This window comes from Haliotis asinina, chromosome 4, assembly GCF_037392515.1.
Source record: "Haliotis asinina isolate JCU_RB_2024 chromosome 4, JCU_Hal_asi_v2, whole genome shotgun sequence".
Classification (NCBI taxonomy): Eukaryota; Metazoa; Mollusca; class Gastropoda; order Lepetellida; family Haliotidae; genus Haliotis; species Haliotis asinina.
The window spans coordinates 78,190,645-78,216,422 of NC_090283.1; the positions used below are offsets into that span (position 1 = coordinate 78,190,645).

General features: G+C 42.6%; 1 protein-coding gene across 1 annotated transcript in view; it reads left to right on the plus strand.

Annotated features, from left to right (window-relative positions):
• Positions 1 to 25,778, plus strand: part of LOC137281930 (regucalcin-like) — a 158,078-nt gene that overhangs the window by 37,617 nt on the left and 94,683 nt on the right. The window lies entirely within an intron of this gene.

A 25,778-nucleotide genomic window follows, 5' to 3' on the forward strand; every position in this document is an offset into this window, starting at 1 on the left:
GCGACATTTTCACTGTGATCTGAAACTTGATACTTCCTAGGTTATTTAGTTCCTGGTTGACCTTATCAGCTATCAGAGGCTTGATATCTGTAATGTCTATGTTTCTATCAACGTGCATGCGCCAACCTCTCAAATAGTTGCCTACAGCGCGCTCAATGCGCACGAACTGTAGGTCAATAGCTCTATTCTGTCGTAATAATTCTATAAGCTGTGGTTTTCTCATACGGGAATACCCGCCTAAACCCAAATCGTGTGCCTCGACTTTCAGTTGTTTTACAGTGGGACGTGCTACGGGGGCATGTGATAACAATGCGGTTAACCCGGCTCTCCCCAGGTTTGAATAACCCGTGTATCCAAGCTGTTTTGCTTGAGCTTTTAATTGTTTTACTGTAGGAGGGGCTTCTAAACCTAGTAATCTCAACAATGCTGACTTCCGCATTCGAGAATACCCGATCACACCTCTCTGTTTTGCGACCCGCTTGAGCTCGCTTACAGTAGACATCGTGTTTACACCTAAGAGAACCAATGTCTAATTGGTTCACAGTAAGGGGAGGTAACCCTTAAGTGGCTATCTTGAGCAGTCGCCTACGTTCTTTTATGTAGCCTTTTTTATTCTCGTAGATGAGTTGATGTCTGACTACGTTCGCTCCGTGAGCTTTACATAGACAGTAGTGTCCTTTAACCCCGATACCACACACAGAACACGTGTAGTTAGGACTTCCCATATGGAAACAACAGAACCCCTGATTCCTGCATTTCCTACCACAGGCCTCGGTCTTCCCCATAAGTATGTATTCGCATCGGTATGGAGCGGGTCTCATGTTTACTTATATAGGTATTTTAATTTAATTGCTTCGCAACCAACGCAGTAGCTGCTATACCCAACACTATGAAGCCCAGTTCACGATTCATTTGTCCCTTGGATGGTGTGTAGTACTGAGCGAGTGTGGGTTTATTGAGCGGTTCCAATTGTTTACCAGTTAGTAGGTAGTATTCTTTCATTGCTTCATCAACATCGTTGAATGTTTGAACGGCATGGTTTTCACGCTGGAGTTGTTCATTAATAAAATCGATCCTCTGGAGGCGTTTTTTAACGTACTCGTCCTGTGCTCTTTGTAATTTCTCAGTAGCGAGATCGTGCCGCTTCCTTTCTTCCTGTATTTCAGCCGCGTGATCATCTCGTAGTTTCGAGAAGAGGAAATTACTCCCGGAAAATGCCAGGGCATTCACTAACGCCCCACCGACCATCATAGCTATCGTGGCCATCCCTATATTTATTTCATTATATTATCAGGTATTATTCCTTGTTTTACTAGTATGTCTTTTGTGGCCATCGCCATACCAAGGTTCATTATGAGCATACCCATATCCTGCAGGTTGAAATCTAGCTTGATAGTTGGTTGTTTAAGCACCATTTTAGTCAACCGAGCGTACCCTACGGCTAGACTGGCGACCACTGTGGCGTGGTATGCGTCGTTGACGAACGTTTTCCCCTCAGACATTATGTATATGATATAAAATATTAAAATTATAACATGATATGCGGGTCGACAGTGGGGCCTGCCGGCGGCGTGGCGGTACCCCCCACACCCCCAGGGTTTCCCTCACTGTGGGAGGGTACCCCCACGTATAACCATGTTATAACCACGGCAGCAGTTACGCCTACAGCCAACAACAGTCGGGTTGGGTTGGTCACTTTATGTTGGTTACACCACCGTTTTTTACCGGCAGCTACTCTCTTAGGATTCTTCTGTCTGGTTACTGTTTGTGAAGGGGTCACTTCCCTCACCTCGGGAGGGGTTTCCCTCACTGGTTCCTGTGTCACTTCCGTCACCTCGGGAGCAGCATCCATCTATACTATTATTATTATTCTTTCTCTCAAATTGACAATGTTTTGCTGTGATAATCGCCGCCGTCACTGGAGCCAACAACATACCATATTTGTGGTACAGCCCGCAGCTGATAGAACTCACGGCATGTTCGATAAAAGGGTCTTTCTCGAGGTCCTCCCACAGGTAAAGTCGGCGCTCTGGTGGAATGGGAAGGAAGTGTGACACAATACCGGTGTATATCTGGGTCATAGCCGATCCTATTGTCTTTGTCATTTCTGCTCCGAGCCGGGACTCGTATCTAGCGTACAGCTTATCGATTTCTTCGGCTGACATTTTGTGAATTTTATCCGGAGTGTAGTCTCCAAAGTAATGTTTGGCTTTGCCACCAACAGCCAACGCCACCAGTTTCTCTCGCTTGGGGGAATCCCCCACAGTGGGGCCTGCCGGCGGCGTGGTGGAGACCCCCAACTGTTCGAGCAATTCCTCACACTCCATCTTATAATATAACAAGTAAGATTTAGTTTTAACTTTATAATACCCGATGCAGACAAAACACAGAGAAATGAAGGTTAAGTTGCACACGACAAACACTTCAAATATCATAGCTATGCTTAGCATTTGCTTAGCTTTGCTTAGCTTTGCTTAGCTTTGCTTAGCATACTATATATGCTACTGGTTGGTCGGTCTTTAGCACGAGCTTAGCGTGTTTAGTTTCAGCGAGCTGTTTCTTCACCCGTTCCCGTTCAAATTTGCTCATCACATCGTTCTCTCTCAAACACTCCTCGAACGAATCCCTGTCCTTGCAGTGAAATAAGGCCACCCATCGCGTCTGCTCCCTGAGGTCTTTCAACACCGAGTTGAACTTCTGCGTTAGCACCCAGACGCTGTGATTTGCATGCCGGCCGGAGAAGGCCAGGTACGATAGCATGTCTCTCTTTTTTGTTATCTCGCGATTAGCGCTGCAGTCGTCCAGTATAAACAGAGTCGGTTCCCCTTTAAATTTCTCGTGAAGAGCTTTCAACCAGTCCTGCAGGCGTGTTCCAGGGTCGATTTTGTGTACGTCCAGGTCCGTCATCACCCAAGGTCGCGCGTACGTTTTATTCATGCTCAGAGTAGGGCACATGATAACGATGTTATCGAACACATCCTTGTAGTAACCCTCCAACATATCCAACACGAAAACGGTCTTCCCACAGCCAGTCTGCCCGCACACTATGGCGCAGTGTGGGTCAGTGGGTAGTTGTGGGTACCCCTGGGGGTACCCCCCATCAGTAGATGGCTTGCACGAATCTCCCATTGTCTATATTAAGTTGCGCGTCCATAATAACGTACAGATATAATTTCAACTTACCAGCGGTTTGAGCCTTCTTAGTAATCTGGATGGTTATCCCTTCGCTGCCGTTATCTATACGGCGCCCGCTACCGTGCAGTTTATCATCATCCGTGGATCGCATGTCCAACCATAGGGCGTACTTGGTGGTCAGGTATTCACCGATCTGCACGGAGCCGAGGTCCAGGTCCTTTGTTATGTAGTCCCCCACTGGTAGCTTTTTTATCTCATCCCACTGCTGGTGTGGCCTCATACCATGACTGAACAGCTGGTTGGGCACACCCTCGATGGTAACTTCCACCTTTTCAATCTCGGGGTTGAAAAACTTCTCGCTGTCCCTCCGGAATGGATCGTAATACTCCACGGGGACGACCAGGATACCTTTCATCGATCGCGCCGGCACGTTCAGGTTGATATTCCACACAGTGTCGCTCTTATCTCGCACGACTGATCTATGTCTCAGTACGCGATCGTACAGGATAGCCATCTTCCCAGAGTACTGGCTTCGAACCTGCCTGGCCAGCTCCGGGTTAGTGACCATGTCGAACTCCAGAGAGATGTTGTCTATGGCATAACTGGCCTCATCACCGTTCGGCGTACGCACTACTTTGCTATAGTCGTTAAACGTGAGCTCGTATTCGAGCCTATCACCCAGCGCGGCCTGGTAAAACGGCGCGTGTCCCGTGAGCAACTCGAAGTCGAGCGGCACGCAGAATCGATTCCCGTATGCTAGAGCGATGGCCTTTTCACCATCCGATAGCTTGTCTTGCTGGTCTTGCGTGAAGACATACCCTATGCGCGCCCGGGTTGATTTGCTGATGCCCTGGTACACATCATTGACTCGTTCTCTCTCGCTTTTCCAGAGATCCTTGTAGCAGTGAAACACGTCGCTGTCGTCGATGCTCAGCACCTCGTTACCGCTGATCTTGACGGTCGTTTTCTTGATGATAGCTCGACCCACGTTCCGCACTAGCTCGCGTTTGTCGTTGTCGGAGGTCAACGTGATATTGAACGCCAGTCGAACAGTGCCTGGTACAATGAGGTCATTCTCACCAAGGTTTGGAAATCTAACCAGCAGAGTTTGATTCTGGTCTATCTTGCTGGGATTGTTGGTGATGGTCACCGACTGTCGCACGGCTCTGGCTCCTAATGGCTCTCTCAATCTTCTGAAAGGATCTAATTTTCTGCCGTACATTGTTATATAAAAGAAATATATTTTTAATGCTAATGGATGAAGACATAGATATGACGGAGATGCCGGGCGCTAGTGCCCAGGCATTCGATGATGAGCAGGAGACCTCATTTACTAGTTCACCATTGAACCAAGAACTCTTGGAAACAACGGTAAATGATTATTACGAAAGTTTAAGAAGAGATAAAAACTACGTTGAACCACAGGGTCGATACCATAAGAATTTTTTTATTGATACAAAGGGTGTTCTACGCCTTAAGTCTGACCCAGGGGTTGACCTCTTTAACAAGAGCAATAAAAAACCACTGGCCTTGTCAACTCTAGCCAGCCGCCATGGTGTTGAATTTATCCGTAAAAATCTAAACATGAATGATTACGGTGGTGCAATACCTAAGGCCGTTAAAGAAGATCTGCAAGCTACCAGATCCCACCTCACCACTAGAGATGAAATGACACCACAGCGTGCTACAGAAGCCTCGGACAGCATAGAAAAACTGTTGAGCACCTACTGGGACAAACCGTTACCGGGGTTTGACTTTCCGGTAAGGGAACTGCGCGGCTTAGACGAAGCCGTGAAACGCGTGCGTGGAGAACTCGTGAACAACATGGGGAAACTGAACGAAATCGACGAGCACATCGCTAGGGAAAAAACCAAACTCAACGAAACTGAAAACGATGATATGAAGCGTCGTATCAATGAACGACTACGCGATTTAGAAGACGAGAGACGTACACGATTGGAATCCGCTTCCTCGAATCGTGAACAGCTTCGATCCCAGATCAGTCGCATTCAGGAAACAATCGATAGAATACTGAATGAGGATACAACTTTAGCCAACAGGATTCGGATATTGTTCCGGGAGCAAGGGATCACCATCGCCAGTATTCTGACTGCATTGGGTTTCATTATATCAACCCTGGTGGTGTCACTGACAGGGGGTACCCCTGTTGGGCCTACAGGAGGCGGCGGAACTCCAAGTGGCGGTGGGGGTGTTAAAGACTGGATAAAAAAACTCGGTGAAGGCCTAGCTAAACTGGCTGGTAAAGCCGCCGAAGCCCTTCCCGGCATCCTGGGTAGCATCGTCTCGTGGTTGTTGGGCGCTCTGTCTAAAACTGCCATGTGGCTCAGTCAAAACCTGTGGGCAGCCATCGTCGCCGTGGCGGGTCTGGTGTACGTAGCGGCTAAGAAATCTTTAACCAAATAAGTCCCAAAGTTACCCCACCAACCACTAAGGCTGTTTTATTATCAATATGCTGCTGATAGGGGGGTCCCCCCACATGAATATGGGGGTGTGGTGTTGGCTGAATTTTAGGCTCCGGAGGTGGCGCCACTATACCCTTTTCACGTGGTGGGATGTGTGGGATATAGGGGGTGTTAATATCGGGGTTGATACCCAACTTTTGGTCCGCCGTGGCTATGACTATTTTGTTGTTATAACCCACCACTTTTTTTATTCTCAGTTGCATATCACTCGGAGCCATGTACAACCCCACGCCGAACACGTAATTGACTTTCGATCTGGTGTATTCTAACACGTTTTGGTAACGGTCGATGGCCCTCGGGAAATCAACTGGAGAATTGATAGCATCCTCAACGTTGGAAACGAATTGTGTCTGAGCGTCGTAAGCAGTTCCCTTACCGAGGATGTTGGAACGCGTCATCGACTGCGCACCCAACAGCGCCCACACGTACGTTCGAATCGAGTCGTTCAAGCGTATTGTACCAGCACGAGTGAATCCTTTCGACGTGTCCAGCATGAACATTTTCCACCCGTCTGCGGTTGACTGCTCCACTTTCTGGACTGTGAAAGCAACACCACCTTTAAAGTTCATACGATCATCCCTCCATTCATTACTCGACAAAGCAAAGTCCTGGCGTAGTATATCTCGTTTCAGTAAATCATCACTGACTTCTTTCACTGATCGCGCGCCATCATAAGGAATACCCAACCCGTGGTTCGGCCCCGGCAAACGCCAATCCGTCTTCGGGTTTATTTCGAATTCATTGCAAATACGTTCGTAGGCCCGTCTATCGTACGGGTTGTTTGTTGCGCCCCACGCTTTGTCCTGTGGGAGGGGGGCGCTGATCTCTTTAAGGATACGTCTGACCTGGTAGTACACGTGGAACTTGAACACAGACTGACTCAGCGGGTCACGCCGAGTGTCGGCCAATGTCACACCACACCCCGTTGTAGCGCACCACACGGCAAAGTTTAATTGATTCTGCCAGAACTGCATAGGGTTGTTGAACCAAGCGTGGACTGCCTCAATGTTAGTCACCGAAAGCTTATACTGATCGAACACATCTAAAAACTGGGCATTGAAATACAACCCAGGAGCAACCACGATCTTCATGGGGGAGAAATCTACGTCCAGTTTAGGGTAAAACACACCAGGGGAATACATTTTAAAACTATTATATAATGAGCATATATACTCTAACATGTACATAACACTTCCAGGGATAACGAGCGGTGAGGCCGTTCAGCTGACGCACGCGATCGATAACACGTCAGGTCAACTCGAAGTCGCACTCTGCGATATCACCTACCTACCGCAATGGACTAACATTAATATCAGCAACAATAAGCTGTTCGTCAGTGGAACTCGCAGCCAGATAACTGACGGCTACTACAGCGTGTGCTCTCTAAACGACGAGGTCTTCAAACCCCTGGGAGCCGAACTCAAGATGAACGACTCAAACGGCACAGTGGTGTTAATCAACAACGGAAGAAACCCCTTGAGGCTCCTGACGAGATAAAACCAACAACAACCGTCACAGGCACGAAGTTACCCGACCTAGTACCGTACCGAGAGCTGTACATTCATCTCGATCAGGTGAGCACAACGTATAACATTCAAGGAGGTCACCCTTCCACTATACTGAGAGCAGTGCCGGTGAAAACTGAGAAATTCAACGACGGTAGAACCGAGTCGTTTTCACCACGGCAGTATAAGAGATTAACCCAGGGCAACATACCTGAGCTGACAATATCGGTGTTAGATATAAATCATAATCCTGTAAATATAGGATACCTCAGCTTAACGCTTCATGTAAAATGACCAGCGCCCAAGGCCCCGGAGTGAAAAAATGCGTCAATATCGGGATCTCCGACCTCGGAGACACGCGCGGTTTCGACGCTCCCGGAGTAGATGGTAAATCGTACGCCTTGCAACTGAAAAACAACATTTACAAACGCGTTGAAATCCCCTCCGGTGGAACCCTAAGTGATATGATAGATACCACAAGAGCAACAGTCAACACTAAGTACGCCCTTGTCAACACCGGTGATAATAATTGGATAATATACCCATCGTTTGGGGGTAAACTGTTCGACTTAGACGATGTTGAGAGCACTACCGTCGTCCAAAACAAACCATATATGCTCGTCTTCACCGAAGATGACAAGTGGGTGTTGTTACCCGATAACGACGACTGGTTTCTCAATATTAGACTCGTCTCCCCTTACGTGTTTACGGATAACAAAGACAACCACCTAAACAAAGTCGTGAACAATGGAACCCTGCTCGTGGCTTATGTCCCAACTCAGAGACGTAGCGTAGTCGTCAGCCCAGTCAACACTATGGCAGCCCACATGCTATCGAGTAAACCGGCCATACAAAACGTGACATTGCAGTTGGTGTCTGAATTCGAAGGCGTGGTCAAGATACTAGAGACTCTACCGGCAAACTCAACACTGATCATCAAAGTCTACCTAGGGGAACCATCGGGGAATGATGTCGAGATCGTGAAGGGAATCAAACTCGGGTGGGTGAAACGACACCAGTATCAAGTTTGCAACGTTTACGTGCGGGTGGGTGTTGGAGCCGACACCAGTATGGAGGGGGTCAACGTGATCGTGGAAAACAAGATATCACTAACCAAGATCTTCCTGCCTGACAACATACACTTCATGGGTATGAAGTTAACCCCTGAATTATTATCAAAAAACCAGTTGGAAATTATATCGTAATAGTATCATAATGACCAGTCATCGTCCCAACACTACGCTTAACGACCTAGGAGACACGGAGGGATTCGATCAGCCTGGTGAGGAAGATGAATTATACATCCTGCACTTCAAAGACAACGTGTACAGACGGGTGTCGTTATCAGATTTAAAAGAGCCCAAATGGCTGATCAACTTAACAATCACCTCACCTTATATCACATTAAAAGAAGAAAAGTGGGGGTACATCTCTAAGATTAGGAATAACGGTATCTGGCCCGGGGATTTCATTACGGAAAATAAAGCAACAGTCTCGATAGATTCTGGAGAAAAAAGTGGGTTAAGTTCTGACACAGAAAGTAAATTAACATTTAGCAGTAAGTTTTTTTTACCCAAGGAGCATCTTGATCAAATAAACTACCTCTACACAATCATCATAGAAGTCGTCTTTACGTATTTTAACCAGGAAAACTCCTCGAAAGGACGCCAAATTTTACCCGGGTTGACAATACACTGGTATAACGAACACGTAGGTCAATATTGCCGTATTGTTATACAACGGAATGACCCGGGGGGTCCTATAAACCGCTTCATAAGCCTCCCTGGGGTTTTTATTACAACAGAAAAGTCTATTGGCTTCACACCTATTATCATTAATTATGATCTATCCCTTGTAGGCTTCAAATTCATTCGTGAAATATTAACTGAAACCCAATTAAAATATTTTTCAAAATATATATTATAGATGGGTCTGTACCCAGTCGTAGAGGAAGTAGCGAAGACGCTGGAAACCGTAGATGGGTTCCACTTGAGACAGTTATGTGATGTGAAACGTCAACTAGAACAAGACCGTGACACGCGGAAAGCACTATGTAAAAAGTACAATAGAGCTTTCAATATCGTGGACGGGGTTGACACTACCCTTATGGCAACCAGCATGGGACTAGGGGCGGCAGGCGTTGGGTTGTTGGCTACCATCGTGGCTGCACCTATAGTGCTAGGTATTGAAATAACGGCTGGGGTGGCAGGGTTGGCAGGGTTGGCGCTTAAGTTAGTATCACGCAGACTTAATCGTAAGGCATTGAAACACGACGAGATCAGGGTTCTGGCCGAAGCAAAGCTGAACACAGTGAGTGAGCGTATTTCCACGGCACTCTCTGATAGTAAGATCTCAGAAGAGGAGTTTCGTTCAATCCTCTCTGAACTCAAAAAATATAACGGAATGAAACAAGATATTCGATCCAAGTCTCGTAAGTCTGCTATCAGCGAGGACGAGAAAAAAAAGTACATAGAACAGGGGATACAAAAAGCCCAGCAAGCCTTTATTATGAACACCAAAGAGATCGTAGGCGGTTCACGTTAAACTGTTTCATCGATATAAACATGACATAGGCCGCCAAAGTGAGGTATCTATACCAGCCGGGGGAACACGAGGGCGATAGCCGTAAGCGAGCCACCGATCCTATATGGTCAGTCAAAACTTACAACATAGATAAAGTGGATATGAAAGCCGACGAACCTAACTTGTACTACTTGAGAGATGGGCCGGGTAGGGGATTTGTAAGAGAAGAATTATTGATCGTACCGTACGGCACAGTGTTACCTCCTACCAACACAAAGTAGGCATAGTAATTACCGCCAACTTTTTTGTAGTAGGGGTAATAGTAGCAAGAGCTAATGACCCAACCAAAGCCTTATTTATTAAATAAGGCTTTGTAGAGACATTTCTTGAAAGTGTTTTAAAACCCCTATTCCCTATACTACTCATACCATAAAATTGTTGCACGTTTTCGTTTGACCTCAACATTTTAAAGGCTCGACTTGACGAGGCATTTCGTTACGGAACTTTAAGTATCGGCATTACTGATTAAATATTGGACATAGTCAGTTCAAACATGTTCACACTAGGTGAATTGTGTATAAATGGTTGATAAACACAATGTTCGTATTCTGTAACAATGCGATCTGTCAAAATGCGAAATAATTACCTAAGCCAATGAGTGTTCTAAATCAAAACAACTCAAGCAATAACAACTCGCATTTTATTTAGAGAAATACAATGCAACACTGAGATGCCATGACTATTTCCTGTCCCGTGTAGAATAGCTATATAAAAGTCGTGAGCAACCCGTGCCTAACTGGACCGAGTGGTCAGGCTTGCTTACTTACATACAACCGCCAGGTACTAAGAATATTGCTAATTGCTGCGTTACACAACAAACAAGCTCCATCCGCAAAATCATGCATTTGTACTTTCATGTGCCTCTCAAGAGCCTCAAATTAAATTTGTGTCTCTCAACCTTCTTCAAAATGTATTTCGAAGAGATGGCATTGGATTAAGCACGCAGACAAATAGGAATGTATTGGATGTCATTTGAAAGAAAGGAATTCACAATTTCTGTTTGAGCTGAAAACAGGACCACGACAAAGAAAATCAAGTATGTGAAAGCGGTCACCCGCCTGAGAAAAGGTCTCGACGTCGAGTCCGCCTTTGAATAGTGTCTAGGTTAGGGCAACCTGAACCTCTGTATTTGCCTTCGCTGACTATAGTCTTGGATTATCATAATAGACAACGTTGAGATTAGGGCGGATGTTTGACCTTACTTAACAAGGACGAGTTCATGTTATACTTGGCTTATGCAGAAAGGCCATCATAAAAGTCATACCTACTTTCACCTGAGCAATGGCTGGTGTGTCGCACGCTTGTATAGCAAGCCGCCAACATTAGTCGGGAGATCATGAAGACCTCTTACTGAAGGAGGTGGAGACTGAGGGCGGCGCGAGCTATATAGTCCGTTTGACTCAAAAGCGGACCGGTGAATTGCAGCCTAGCTCGAAAACTACGGAACATATTATACTCAAGGAAACGCTGATCATAATAAGAACATCATACCAACTCTGTGAGGTGTTGTGGAATTTTTGTCTTTAAAATAAAAAAAAACGTTTTTAAAACTATCATTAACATATTGGCACAATTCACCATTTGTAACGAGTTGTTTTATAAAATGTCATTAAAATATTGACGCAGTTCACTATTTGTTACGACGGAGGGGTGTAGACAGCCAGGTGTTCATCGATCCGCTTTTGAGGCAAAAAACCTACACAGGAAACATGTATGCGAGTATAAGGGACGTAGCATACTGCGGTGAGTAGACGTGTTGCCGTGTGGGTTTTAGATGATGGGATATGTAATAATGAGCAAACACTATAGATAACAACTTCGTTTATTACACGAGTGTGACGTCTCGATACATATTCTTGTTCTATTGTGACATCAGGATATGTCAGTACAATGACGTAATATCTGTCTACTGGCTAAAGGGTCAGTTACAGTTTGTATCTGTGTTCCGTTGTTCAAAACAACCTATTCTTACACACCCGTGAGTGAGAATCTCATGCGAGATAACTGGCGTCACAAATGTGTGTGAGATCGATTTCTAATCCCGTGATTGGCTACTCCATGGTGATGACCTAAGGTCAAATTATGACGGACTACTTTCCTGATACAAAATTCATTGATACGTTTCTCGTGCTTCGACCGAATGCAGACCTGTCACTCGTGTCCAGTACTTTAAAAATCTGAGTGTATAGCTGTCGCCTACCTTAATTGTTGTTAAGATGTACCGGTATTTATGAAATACACCGAACTTAGTTTAGATAGTAACATGTATGCTAATCTATTTTGTTTTCCTTTGTCGTCTGCTACAGTAGTTACTGCAGATTATGCACAGTCAAAATGGCTTCAACAACGAGTAACATCACTAACAATTAAAACTATTGTGGCATGCTACCGTTGCACTTCAGCTTGCCTGTAAAGGATTTACACCTGTTTGTTTGACACAAACCCCAGTCCACCCTGAAGTATATTGAGTGTTGTTACACAAAATGACTGACCCTGTTATTCATTTCACGAAATGACTGATTTCACAACCTGACTGAAACATATACTATACCAAAGAAGAAACGCAAAGGCAATTTGTATTTTTAAAAATATATTCACTACATATAGTGTTCAAACAATCGTCAAAATATGTCACAAAAGTGTTGATAACATGATTTTACACACCTGCACAAGTACAGATCGATTTTACGTCAAAATATTGAATTTGATTAGATTGCTTACAAGGATTAGAAATGCATCGCCACAACGCAACGGAAATCACCATCCAGTTGAAACTATGCAGAAAAGACTATTAACTGTCTGGCAATAAAAATCCAGATTCCTTTCACAAATTGGCATTCGTTTTGAAGGTGTTTCAAGGTCATTTCACAACTTCACGACTTGAAATTACCAATCTTTTCTTGCCAGGCGCCTGAATGTTTAGTCTGAGCAAGATGTCATAGCTTGCAGCTTGTTGCAACTAAACAGGTATAAAAAATGACCGTCCCCAAACAGACAGAACCTCGAGTTACCACTGCAGTCCAAGATTGGTATATCCGGGTGTTACAGTTGCGTGATCGTACTGCCACGGGTGAGAGCACAGCAGCCAGGGTGTCTGGACTTAAGAGAATATTTGGTCAAACGGAACAGGTTGAACGAGGTTGAGAGCCAGGAAGACTGACGTCAGGGTCGTGCCTCGTCGTTACCATAGCGCTCAACTTCCCGAATCTCTAAACGTATCCACGTGGTTGTATAGACATCACCTTCTTCTAAAAGGTTCATGCACTAAAGTCTATAATTGGGCGGGTTATACATGTTATGCCCGTGTATTTTCTGTAAATTGTATTATTCATGAAGTGATGTTATTGGTTCATAGTTACTGTGGGCCACATTTCGTGTCATAATTGTTCAGTCTTTACGATTGTGCTCTAGAGTTGCCTCGATCGAGAGAGAGAGAGAGAGAGAGAGGGGGGAGGGATTGAGAGAGAGAGAGAGAGAGAGAGAAAAGGCTGGTTATTGTGCTGACACTCACCCACGGACTTGCACATTGAGTTTTACTAGAGTGTGTCATCATTCGGCCTACATCAATCTGCCTGCCTCTTCCTGAACACTTGGCCTACCTGACTGCTGTCTGGCCGCTCGCTCAGTTACATTCAGTATAACTGTTTCTCACTCTCAAACCAAGTCTTTGGTGTGTTGATATTATATCTGTGACCCGTTAAGTTAGATTTGACTCAGTTGCATTATACTAGAAACCTCTATTGTGAATCTTTCTATCTTACTTTTGTTTGCTCACTACATATTATTGAATATTTTAGCTTTGTCTTAATGTTATCCAGCTTAAGATAATCCAACGTAATCCAACTTATCCTTCTCCCAGAAGTCATATTTACAATATAAAACAACAGGGATTTGTGGAAATCGCAACAGATCTCTCGTCTATGCGTTTTTGTTGTCTATGTTTTTTTTCTTTGATTGTATATATATAGATTTCTGTGATCAAACTCTGCTACCGACTATTCCATAGACCTCATGAAATTCATAAAAGATTCAAGTGAACACGATAATTACCTGTACTATAGTCTGGGGTTCTGAAGACGCCGGCACAGACTACGCCGTTGAGGACGAGGCCAGACAGTAGAAGGAGCGTGCCCCTGCAGCCGTACTCCCCCAGTAGGTAGGTATAAAGAGGGGGCAAAGCTAGCGTCCCAATGCCACTCCCACAGGACGCCATGGCGTTGGGGAGTCCTCTGTGTTTGTCAAAGTAGAGCACCACCATCAGAGTTGAGGGCACAAATACCAAGCCAAGACCTATACCTGTATGAGAAGTTGTAGACAAGCGCATTTACTATGTACACGGTAGTATGTGAGCTTAGTGTAGGATGACACCCCGAACGAGATAGATCCCACACATTTACCGCCGTGCTGAGATATGAATCATTGAAAGCTGAGGGCTGAGGGCTGAGGGCTGAGGGCTGAGGGCTGAGGGCTGAGTACTAAATATCTATACAGCATTATAACACATACGGGCTAGGATACACAGTTGATTATTTCTGTGATAATCGCACATGAGCTTGACAGTGATTCCCAACGTTGACTGGTCAGCTAAGCAAAGACAAAATGTAAAGTGGTTGACGGAACTACTTTTCATGATACAAATCCATTGACATCCTTTACCATTTCACTGATAATTAGAAGGTGCTGTACGCTCCGAGATGTGAAAAAAAGAAAACACACAGGTAAGAGCAAGAATACAGTTTTTATTACTTATATCATATTGCAAAAACGCGTTATAAGCAGGGAAGCAGTCTTTTCAGTATCAGTAACCTTATAAAAAACAGTTGTTTGCATTGTTTGTAAACAAACATGGCCGCCATTAGGCTAACCGCGATCAAGGGCAATGGCCTAGTTACTTAAAGTTTACAGTAACATAAGAGGAAGAGAGAGACAAATTTTACAGACCCTCAATTCCTACAACCTGTTTGTAGTTACTCTGAATTCGTGGAACAGAAGCACCAAAATACCAACTGAAGATGTTACCAGACGTTTGACAGGTGACTTTTGCCACTGCCTCCATACATCGACCAGTGGTGTACCAGCACATCAAATCATCCGAATTTGTGGGCACAAAGTGATTCAGTCAATAAACAGCTACTCTTCAGTTAGTGAGAAACAAATCAGTCCATCGATAAATTTATTTCGATGATATTGCATTTAAAAGATCTTAACAAATTATTCCATAAAACTTATTTACTTTTTTATCTATTTGCGCTGTATTGATACGGGTTTGAGCTCACATACCGTCTCCGCCTTGTTTTATTTTTAATTCCTGGTTCTTTTTAAATTACATTATGGATAATAAATAGAATAACCGACTCGATACGAGTGATGGCGAAAATTATGCCCTCGTGAAAATAATGTTCAGTGTCTCGCCAAGACTCGGCACTCTGAACATTAGTTCAATTATGGCATATTTCCCGTCATCACTCGTATCGTGTTGCATTGGTTATTCTATCAATGCGTCAGCTCAATAAAAGTCCGAATTGCATCAGGTCTCAGACGTCTACCACTGTACTGAAAGATGAAGTATTCAAGTGAATCTTAGATTTGTAAATATGACCGTAGGTTTCTGAAGCTCACCAGTGATTCTGCAGAGGGAATTATGGTGTCAGAAAAAAATGGCCTCATCAGCAGCCCTCAGGGGCTCATTCACCCAGATTGACGCCACTGATAAACTCACTTATCTAACCATGACCTATTCATCTACTAAGACGTCGAAACTAAGGCCATTCAACTAGCGAACACCGTAGCTAAGTACAAGTAAGGTCACAAACTAAGTGAACACCGTAGATTAGTACAGGTGAGGCCATTAACTTAGTAAACTAAACACCGTAGTTTACACCGTAGGTAAGTACAGGCGGGGCCATGAGCGTTTAGAACACCGTAGGTAAGTACAAATAAGCTCAACCCGTGAAGGTCCGGAATAGAATTGACCTTCAGCAATCCATGCTTGCCATAAAAGGCGACTATTCGTAAAAAGCGACTGACGGGATCGGGTGGTCAGGCTTGCTGACTTGGGTGACACGTTCGGTTCCCAATTGCGCAGATCAATGATTACGCTGTTGATCACTGGATTTTATGGTCCAAACCCGATTATTTAGAGACCGCCGCCATATAGCTGGCATATTAGTGAGTGTGGCCTAAAACTCAACTCACTCACTCACAAGTAGGGTCACCCACTTAGTGAACACCGTAGGAAAGTACAGGTGAGGTCACCCACTTAGTGAACACCGTAGATAAGTACAAGTAAGGTCACCGTTTTAGTGAACACTGTAGGCAGGTACAGGTGAGGCCACGCACGTAGTGAACACCGTAATTAGTTAGAAGTAATGTCACCCACTTAGTGAACGTCGCAGCCAAGTACAAGTGAGACCACGCAGCGCAGTACAAGCAAGGTTACCTACTTAGTGAACACCGTAGCTAAGCACAAGTAAGGTTACCTACTTAGTGAAAACCGTAGCAAAGTACAAGCAAGGTTACCTACTTAGTGAACACTGTAGCTAAGCACAAATAAAAGTTACCTACTTAGTAAACACCGTAACTAAGCACAAGTAAGGTTACCTACTTAGTGAACACCGTAGCAAAGTACAAGTAAGATTACCTACTTGTTGAACATCATAGCTAAGCACCAGTAAGGTCACCTGTAAGGTCACCAGTAAGGTGAACATAGTAGCCAAGTACAGGTGAGGACATACACGTCGTGAACATCGTAGCTAACTTCAAGTAAGGTCACTTACCTAGTGAACACCGAATGTAAGTACAGGTGAGTCCACTCACCTAGTAAGACGCCGTAGCTAATGTAGAGGTAGATGATCCCCGTGGCGAACCAGCTAATGAAACAGCCCACGAAGGCCAGCAGAGTTCCAACAGTCGTTGTCTTCCGTATACCAAACCTCGCTGTCAGAAACGTAGCCAGTGGTCCTGGAAATATCACAGTGCGTCTACGGCTAATCGTACCATTTAAGCGTCATGCAGGCTCGGTTTTATCCGTTTTTTTCCCCAGGTGGAAATAGTGATAGACCTGTTGACTTGGAAGTGGCCATTACTATTTGTTATTGCTCTTCTTTTTTTTACCCTTCAACTGTGACCAACAGTAGGATACTGTCGTGGACAACCTGTTCTACTTTCTTATTAGTGAACAACCTGCAGTGATCTGTATGGATCATTGAGTGCATTTTGGAGAGATTTCAGTTTCTTTCACCTGTGAGGTAGATCAACCTAATTGCTAACGATCCAATCCATGCGGTAACCTCACTGGAGGTGTGGAAGTAGTCGATGAGTTCCACGTAGATGATGACGAACGCTGTCGCTGTTCCGAGAGCACAGAACTGGCAGTAGAGCCTGTCGACAACACATACCCACCCCACGATCCACCCGGCGGGCCTCTCGCTCTGATGTCACTTGTGGTCAGTTCTTCAGAAATAGTTCCCATGGACACTACTTATACCTGAAACAAGAACGAACGCCTACAAACTTCTCACGTGAGTGAGTGAGTGAGTGAGTGAGTGAGTGAGTGAGTGAGTGAGTGAGTGAGTGAGTGAGTGAGTGAGTGAGTGAGTGAGTGAGTGAGTGAGTGAGTGAGTGAGTGAGTGAGTGAGTGAGTGAGTGAGTGAGTGAGTGAGTGAGTGAGTATTTAATGTAACATCAGCAATACTTCAGCCATATCGAGACGAGAAAGTTTTTATACTGAAATGGAATACATGTATATTATAAAAAGCTGTCGACGCAGGACAGTAGAACAGGTAGAAGTTAAAACTAACGTGGAAGGTTAAAACTAATATCACTATTTGGACAATATAATATAAAGACAGGCTATAGATCGGCAACAACTGACAGTAAATCACGATGCTACGGACCATAGGACTCTTTATAAGAAGTGACATAACATTGACTGATATATTTATAAAATTGATGTGAATAACCACAGTGAGTGAGTGAGTGAGTGAGTTAATATTTAATGTCACATCGGCAATGTCTCAGCCATACCGTGACGAGAACATTTAATTCTGAAATGAAGTATATGTATAGTATAAAAATCTGTCAACGAAGGACAGTAAAACAACTAGAATATCACACTTTGAATTAAAACTAGCCTGGAAAGCTAAACCTAATATCACTATTTGGACAATGCAACATGAAGTCAGGCTATAGATTGCCAACAACTGAAGGTAGATCACCATACTAGGGACCATGGGGACTTACAGTGCCTTTGCTACCTGCATGGACCCTAGTTGGATTTGCATCATCCCCTCAGCCGTTAGCAATTAAGACACATCTAGCCAAAAATTAAAAATACACATTTACTACGACTAAGAACAGTGGAAGGTTTAAATAGACTGTGAATGCTTTTGGACTTACTTACCCTCTCAGGAGGACAATAATTTTGCAATACATCAACCCCCTTTGAGGGTACAGCCACCAACTATTCAAGTTACTAATCCAAACTTCCAATAATTAAAATACATCAATTTACACAACAAGTTTCAAAATTCAACCAAAAAAGTCAATTTCCTTTGAAAACCCAATAATTAAATGAGACCTAACGCTGGTAAAAAGATCCTGCATTGTTTTAACTGTAAAATACTTATCCTGAATAACCAGAAAGAGGATTAAAAACACCAGCTTCACTAATGTATCCAGTATAATTAGTCCATAGCATTACATATAACTATTGACAATGGTATGTATTTCTTCATATGAAGACTGTCCGAACCCTTTCATACTGCACCTATGGTCCGAATGTATCACCGGTAATGGTGAAGAGACTCCTTTCAGACAGGACTAAGGTGATCATAAGTCACTAAGCAGTGTTGAAGAATGGGGGTTAAGGTTAACCTTAGTAAAGGTTGCTCCGTGAAAGGGGTCCCATTTGACGAAACTCTCTTACTGAAACATGTTATCACTTCGTGTATCATGTTGATTTGCAGAAATATTAGATCTTCGATTCGATGACATCTGTCATAGGATTGTTCGTAACCCAAACAAACTTTGGTTCCATTGTTTGTTTGCTGCTTAACACCACACTCAGAATATTCCAGCAGCGGTCTGTAAATAATCTAGTCTGTACCAGATAGTCCACTGATCAACATCATGAACATCGATCTATGCAAATGAGATACTGTCACGGTTAATTATTTACAGTGACAAACAACGTTAGAAAATCCCCCGTGAACGAGCAAAACAGAACAAAGACAAGTCATAAACGTTCAAACAATGTATTATTATGCAATGAGAGTAAAAACCTCAATTGGCAAAGTGGTGGTACCAAGGTACACTCCAAAATGCTGTAAAGCTAACAAAAGACCTAATGTCTCTTTCTCAATAGTAGAATAAATTCTTTGGTGCTTGTCAAATTTCTTTGAAAAATAACAAACGGGATGTTCAATTTCTGAATAAGGACAGCACCTGCAGCAACATCACTTGCATCAATTTGCAACTTAATTCATGAGTATGGCTTTTCAAATGCAGTCTGACAACTGCTATCCCACTGAAATTTTACCTTTCTCCACAAACGTTTGGTTAGTGGAAATACAACATTTGAGAAATTGTGACAAAACTTTCTGTAATAGCCAGCCATACCCAAGAATCTTATGCGTTCTCTCTTAGATTGAGGTAGTGGTAAATGTACAATTGCTTCAACTTTAGCATGAACTGGTTGTACCTGGCCGTGCCCTACATCATGCCCTAAAAATTCTACTTGTGCTTTCCCAAACTCACAGTAAGCTTCGCCTCAGAAAGTCTTTTGAAGAAAGCACGAGTCCTTTTCAGATGGCCATCCCATTCCATGTCGTAATCGATGATATCATCCATGTAAGCCTCGACACGATCAAGGCCTGACGTGACATTGTTGACGAGTCTCTGGAATGTCGCTGGAGCGTTCTTCAGACCAAACGGCATCACTTTGTATTGATACCGATATTTTCTTTGCACAGTCTGTAAGTGGAAAATGCCAGAACCCTTCAGTAAGTCAAGCTTACTTACATTCTTGGTTTGACCAATGCGATCAATGCAATCGTCCACTCTCGGAATAGGTTCATGAGACCGCATTGACAGCTTTCAGCAGCGCCAGCAGCGCCAACCACTTCCACTCTTCGGCACAAGAACACATGGTGAACTCCACGGACTTTCACTGAATAATGTCATTGTCCAGCATACATTTCACCTCTTACCGCATAATTTCACGTTTCACTGGATTCATATGATAAGAGTGTTGTTTTACAGGCACAGCATCACCTACATCTATATCATGACTAACAACATCAGTTCGACCCGGCACATCAGGGAATTAGGGAGAGAACTCATTAATCAAATCTAACATCTGAACCTTCTGTTCAGGGGTTAAATGTGATAGTTTCTCATCAAGGTGAGCTAACACATCAGAATTTCTCAACTTGGGTGAAACATTATCACTAAAATCATCACATTTCACATTGCTAACACAATCATCAATGTTGTCTACATTTTCACAATTGTCTTTAGTACAATCAGTAACTGGGGAGAGTTTGGCAATACAATTGACATGCTTTGTTTCTGACCTGTCACGATATTTTTTAATCATGTTCACATGACACAATCTCTTTTGTTTACGACGACAAGATGTCAAGACGCCATAGTCTGTGTCGCTAACCTTTTTGTCAACAACATATGGACCTTGATATCTTGTTCTCAGTGGCTGACTAAGAATGGGAAGCAAAACTAACACTATCTCATCACAAGTGAAATTTCTCTCTTTTGACTTTCTGTCATAGTTTAGCTTCATTTTTGTTGTGAAACTTTCAAGTCTCTCCTGGCCAATTCACCTGCTTTGAATAGTCTGTCCCTAAATGTAGACACATAGTCTAAGAGATTGATCTCAGGTCTGTCATTGAGCCATTCGTCTTTTAAGTGATTTAGTGGCCCACGCACACTGTGACCAAATATAATTTCAAAGGGACTAAACCCTAAACGTTCCTGAACTCACCCTCTGACAGCAAACAACAACAAATGCAAACCCTCATCCCAATCCCTCTGTCTCAAAACAATAAGTCTTGATCATATTTTTCAAAGTTTGATGGGTGAGTGAGTGAGTTAACATTTAACGTCACATCGGCAGTATTGCAGCCATATCGTGACGAGAGCATTCTTAAAAAAGGAATCTATGTATATGATAAAAACCTGTCGCCGAAGGACAGTAAAACAACTAGAATATCACAATAAGAAGTAAAACTAGCGTGAAAAGTTAAAACTAATATTCCTATTCAGACAATACAATATAAAAACAGGCTATATAGATCACCAACAACTGAAGGTAGATCACCATACTAGGGGCCATGGGGACTTACAGTACTTCTGCTACCTGCATGGTCCCTAGCTGGATTTACATCATCCCCTCAGTTGATGGTGATTGTAAGCAAGATTAGCCACAAATTAAAATGACACATATTCTACGGCTAAGACAAAATGGAAGATCAAATTTGACTTCAAATGTTTTGGGACTTACGTACCCTCTCAGGAGGACAATAATTTTACAGTGCTTTAACCCCCCTCGAGGATACAGCCACTAACACTCTAAGTTACTAATTCAAACTTCCAAGTATAAAATATTCATCTATTTACAATTCATTTAGCAAATCTAATTCTTTTAAAAATGCAATAATTAAATGAGAGCTAACAGAATTAAAAAGATCCTTCAAAGTTCGTGAATTAAAATATTTATCCCTTGTGTTAGAGTATTCAACACAGTCAAGCAGGACATGCTTGACTGTGATTCTTTCATCACAAGGGATACAAAACGGAGGATCTTCACCTTTTAATAAATACTCGTGAGTATACCTCGTATGGCCAATGCGACATCGTCGCATAATGACCTCCTCAAATCTGGACTGACAACCCAAGTAAGTATAACCGATATAAGGTTTTATTTCATGTAATTTATTTATACCCACTTGGGTGTCCCACTTCTTCTGCATCAGATCACGGATATAAGATCTTATTGCAGCTTTATAATCTGAGTATGGAATAAGAAGTGGTGTCACAGATTTGCTGAGTGCTGCTTTAGCAGCAAGATCGGCCATTGTGTTACCAGAAATGCCAACGTGACTAGGTAACCAACTAAGAACAATGTCGCACTGGCCAGTAGCAAGATTATTGTACAATTCAATAATTTCTATCAAAAGTGGATGTTTACAAGAAATATTTTTAATAGCCTGAAGGCAAGAGAGAGAGTCTGAATAGATTATATACTGTTTATGTTTAGGGTGTCTTTGAATATATTGAAGAGCAGTTAATATGGCGTTTGCTTCTGCAGTAAAAATAGAGCTATTATCGGGAAGTCTAGAAGATATTGTTCTCGATCCAATGACAGTGGCACAAGCTACTGCACCACCGTCCTTGGATCCATCTGTAAATAAGGGTTTGTAATTGCTATATTTATGTTTTAATTGATTATATTCTTGTTTATATTGTAATTCATTAGTTTCTGATTTTTTAAATGAAGTTAATGTTAGGTCAACTTGTGGCCTAACCAACTGCCAAGGAGGAGAAGAAAGGAGACGGGAGGGAGCTATGTTTTCCAACTCAATTCTGGCGGAAGAAAGAAAGGGTTTAATTCTGTGTCCTAGAGGTGGAACAAGAGAAGACCTCTTGTCATACAAATTTTCATAAAGCGGATTGAACACACAGTCATAGGCTGGGTTAGATTTATTAGAATATAGTTTAGTAATGTATTGTAAAGACAATTTTATACGGCGTTGTGAAAGAGATGATTCATCAGCCTCAACATAGAGACTGACAGGTGAGGTTCTAAAAGATCCAAGACAAAGTCTTAGACCTTGGTGATGGACAGAATCTAATAGTTTGAGGCTGCTTTTACAGGCTCCACCATATACAATGGAGCCATAATCAAGTTTAGATCGTACTAATGATCTGTATAAGTGAAGGAGGGTAACTTGATCCCCTCCCCACTTTGAATTTGAAACAACCTTTAACAAATCTAGTGCCTTCAGACATTTAGCTTTAAGGGATTTAATGTGTGGCAAGAAGGTTAAATGAGAATCGAAAATTAAACCCAGGAACTTGGCCTCCTTTACAACCTTGATGGGAGTGCCATTTAAAGATAGTTCAGGGTCCTTATGCGGCTTATATTTTCTACAAAAATGTATGCAATTAGTTTTGGATTTAGAAAATTTGAAGCCATTTTCAAGACACCATTTATTTATTTTGTTCAAACATAACTGCAGTTGTCTTTCAATAGTGTGCATATTTTTACCACGACAAGAAATATTAAAATCATCCACAAATAATGATCCATCAATTGAATCATTTAAAACCTTGGATAAACTGTTGATCTTAATACTAAACAAAGTGACAGACAAAATACTACCTTGAGGGACACCCTGATCCTGATTATAATGATCAGACAGGGTAGAACCTACTCGGACTTGAAATTGCCTGTCTTTTAAAAACTCTGATATAAAAAGAGGCAAACGACCTCTCAATCCAAATTCATGTAAATCCCTCAAAATACCATGCTTCCAGGTCGTATCATAAGCTCTCTCAAGATCAAAGAAAATTGATACAGCATGTTGTTTATTTACGATTGCATTTTTCACGAAGGATTCTAAGCGTACCAAATGATCAATGGTACTGCGATTTTTCCTGAAACCACACTGAATATTTGTAATGAGATTATTGGTTTCAAGATACCAAACTAATCTATTATTCACCATACGTTCCATGGTTTTACAGACACAGCTAGTGAGAGATATCGGTCTGTAATTCGACGGATCTGTATGATCCCTGCCAGGTTTTGGTATTGGGACTACAATGGCATTACGCCACGAAGGAGGAAATGCTCCAGACGTCCATATTTTGTCAAATATATCTAAAAGTGTGAGCAGACATGGTTCAGGCAAATGTTTCAGTAGCTGATAATGAATATTGTCATCACTTGCTGCAGTGTCATGAGCTTGGTCAAGAGCTGTATATAACTCATGTAATGAGAAAACTTCATTATAATCTTCACCATTATTTGATTCGAAATTAAGTTTTTTCTTTTCCTGTTGTTTCTGATATCTCTGAAACTCAGGGACATAATTTGCCGATGAAGAATTTTTGGCAAGTGTTTCGCCAATTTTATTTGCAATATGAGACTTGTCAGTAATTAAATTATCACCATCTTTGAGATGGTGAACTGAAGATGTAGAACCTTTACCTTTAATTCTTTGAACCATGTTCCATACCTTGGACATTGGCGTGCGCGAATTAATCCTGGAAACGTAGTTCCTCCAAGATTGCCGTTTGTTGTGTTTGAAGGTACGACGGGCTTTCGCATTGAGGATTTTAAACTTATTCAAGTTGTGGACAGTTGGATGATAGCGGAAATAATTTTCCGCCTTTTTCCTCGCTTTTCTGGCTTGCCTACAATCGGAATTGAACCATGGTTTCCGTACATGTGGAGCAGTAGAAGACCTAGGTATACACTCATCAGCTATTTCATTTAAAGTGTCAGAAAAAAGCCGAATAGGATCAGTTACTTCACTGAAACACTGCGGCCGTAGTTTAGATGTGCATAACATTTCAAATAACGACCAGTCTGCCTTGGAAAAATTCCATCTTGTATAAGATGGAGAATCAGATGGATTAGTTGCTGTTAAGATAGTTGGAAAGTGGTCACTTCCACAGAGGTCATTGTGGACTGACCACTCAAATTCATTTAGTAGAGAAGGGTCTGCAAGAGACAGATCCAGAGAAGAGTAGGTGCCAGTTGCAGGGTGCAGATAAGTGCTTGAATCATCATTGTATATACACAAGTCATTATTGGCTATAAAATCTTCCAGTATTTTACCTTTAGAGTTTGTGTTTGTACCACCCCAAATCGGGTTATGTCCATTGAGATCACCCATTAAAATACAAGGTTTAGAAAGTTGGTCATAGAGAGCTTGAAGATCAGACTGCTGGAGTGCTGAAGAAGGTGAAATATATAAAGAGCATAGTGTAAAGGTAACGTGAAGAGTTAGTCTCACTGCAACAGCTTGGAGACTAGTTGTGAGTGTTACAGGACTATGGATAACATCCTGTTTTACAAGAATTGAAGACCCTCCAGTGGCCCTATCACCTGGAGGTGAAAAACAATTATATGAAGTGAACTGACGTAGATCAAAAGCGTCTGTCTCCTTCAGATAGGTTTCCTGGAGACAGAAAGCGGATGGTGCAAAATCCTGGACAAGTAGCTGTAACTCGTTGAAATTGGTCCTTTGGCCTCTACAGTTCCACTGTACAATATTTTTGCAATGGATTATCGTTTGGGCGGGTTGATTGGGGATCTACCCCGTACTTTTTTTGAGGGCGACAAGCTGTGTGCCCTTGATTGGACGTTTTCGGACACGTCCATGTCCTCAAGTGTTCCGTATTTATTATAAAGCTTAATTCTGTTTTCAGACCCTTTTGGGGCTCTGCCACTTTGCTTTTTTGAAGAATCAGGCATAGGTTTAGTTTTTCCTTTAGGAATTTGTTGGACATTTGACAAAGATTGAGACCTTGCAGGTGGCTGTGATGATGAATCCGAAGCTGGCCCTGATTGACTTTGCGACATGCGAGGAAGTAGCTCAGCGGTCTGAGTAGAAATAGCGGGTGAAAAAACCTCTGGGGAATCAGTGTGCACCCAAGTCAAGTTTGTTTGAGCAGCTGAAGAAGACGTAGAAGCCTTAGAGGATGGTTCAGATGATGGTTTTGTTTTAGAAGCATATGTTTCTTGTGGATCGCATCTTTGAACAAGTTGTTTCGCTTCGGCAAAGCTGATATTTTGAGTAAATTTTAGTTTGTTTATTTCCATCTGGTACTTCCAAATCGGACACTCTTTTGAGAAAGACGAATGGTCTCCTGAACAATTGGTGCATTTCTTGTAATTACTGTCACAATCTTCTGTTGTGTGGGTCTTCTCACCGTAGTGAGCACACACAACAGACAATGTGCAGGAATTTACACCGTGACCATACTTTTGACACTTGAAACATCTGAGTGGATTAGGAATAAACGTTTCCACTTTGATGTGACA